The 1,938-nt window shown below is 39.4% G+C and overlaps 1 long non-coding RNA gene across 1 annotated transcript; it reads right to left on the reverse strand.

The window, feature by feature from the left end:
- Positions 1-270: 270 nt before the first annotated feature.
- On the reverse strand, positions 271-1,730 carry LOC139694423 (uncharacterized). The gene is made up of 3 exons (XR_011702135.1): positions 1,671-1,730; positions 1,469-1,500; positions 271-520 (listed from the first exon to the last, which is right to left on the reverse strand). It is a non-coding gene; the product is annotated as an uncharacterized lncRNA (long non-coding RNA).
- Between the last annotated feature and the right edge of the window lie 208 nt (positions 1,731-1,938).

Here is a 1,938-nt window from a genome sequence, read left to right on the forward strand (position 1 = left end):
AAAAACAAGAGGATGGAACCCTTATCATAAACGATTCGGAAAAGGCTAATGCGTTTAATAATTGGTATGAAAGTGTTTTTAAGGGGATGGTAAACAAAAAAGATTCTGTAGACACATCTCTGAGTCAAAAAGGAGGCGACAAAATATTAGTTTCTTAAAGTATTAAAACGACGAGCGTAGAAATTTATGAAACAATTAGGAAAATGAGGGATAATAAATAAAAAGGGCCAGATGGTATTTCGATTGACTTGCTTAAATTGGGTGGTAGTGCACTTTCAAATAATATAAATAATTTATTCGATGTTACCTTAAACATGAAGCTGCATGCTCCTGCTCGTTGGGGCAGACTCGAGTGAAAGATAACAATAACACAGAGCATGTGACATTGTTATCTTTTACGGGTGGTGACCTCACACCCCCCGCCACACGCCCTTGCGGCGGCTTGCGGGGTGTTATGTACCTGTAGATGTAGACTGGACAACTGGATGTGGTTGCCGAGGTGCCGGACTGACTGCATTGTCTGCCCGCAGGAGCATAGAGAGATATTAAAAGTTAGATAGTTGTCACATGTTTCATTCCATATTCAACGTATTCATTTTTGAATTATTAAATCTCTGCTCATTTCAATTCTGTAGATCATTGTTCACGCCATGTCCCGGTTTCTTTCCTTCAGATTACTCAGCAATAGATTCTTCTCAATGGCGTGACAGGGTGCAATCTGGTAGGTAAATGAAACATTGGTTCATGAACTGAAGGAAAGGAAAGGGAAAGAAATTTGCAATAAATAGGCAGTATCTGCCGCTGTGATCAATTTAATGCAAAGAGTCACTCCCTGAGGCCATCTTCATTTTCCAGATGTTCTATGAATGGGCATATTCATGCGGTCAATGTATTTACCTTTTCCTTCAACTACAGAAAAGTTAATGAGTGTGGAAATTTCGAAAAAATACCGGTGATTTTCCAAAATCTACGGTTTTTCTGGAAGACTCAATGAGAATTATTTTGGTTATATAAATTTACAGTTTCCCATTTATCTGAACTCCCTATTTCAATTCAGTCGGCACTTCCAATTGATATATCATCCATGTCGTGTGGTCATTTAGATGACAGAACTTCTGAGAGGCCATTGGTGGCAGAGGAAAAAAATCGCACCCTCGCCCTGAATTTTGCATGCCATGGTATAAAATGAGTTTTACCCTCACCAATCAAATCATTCCTTGGGTTAATTCCTGTAATATGTGACTATGTCCAGGCTCCCTTTAGTCCCAACTTTTCTCTGGAGGGCATTTTGATTAGTCATCAAAAATACAGCCTACCTACTTCATAAAATGAGCCATGCTAATATGTATTGTAAGTGTGGATGTATGTGAAACTAGCAGCGGCAGTGGAGTTGGTTTTGCATTGTATTAACACCCAGGGATAAAAATTCAAACTAAAAAACGTAGAAAATAGGTATTCATCAACTCACAATAGCATGCAGGAACCAAGTTGGCTTCATATCTGAAAAGAAAAATTCATTTAATTTCTACGGAGAGAAATATTGTTGAATTTATCTTTTATTTTAAATTGAGCTGCTTGTGTAACATCAATCAAAAAGCAGTCTCTTGAAAACATGGCAATTATTTTCTATTAAGGATAGAATACAATTAGAGAGAATTAAAGGATATTACCTGCCAGGCACAGAGAGCAGGATTGGTGTTTTGTTGCAAGCTTTTTCGACTCATTTCGCAAACAACCGGGGGCCTGGATCAAGTTCTTGATCAGAAGAAAACCCCGCAACTTAACGGAGATGAAGATCCATAGCATGCATTTCGTCACTTTGCTTTTGGATATGTCTCTCGGGAAACTGAGATAAAAATGCAACAGGAGTCGCCCTATCGTGCACGAGTCGCTTCCTCCAGCGCCGAACGCTGCCTTCTTCGACGGGGGGGAACGGCC

The sequence above is a fragment of the Hetaerina americana genome, unplaced genomic scaffold, assembly GCF_022747635.1.
Source record: "Hetaerina americana unplaced genomic scaffold, ioHetAmer1.1.p SCAF_5, whole genome shotgun sequence".
In the NCBI taxonomy this organism is placed as follows: Eukaryota; Metazoa; Arthropoda; class Insecta; order Odonata; family Calopterygidae; genus Hetaerina; species Hetaerina americana.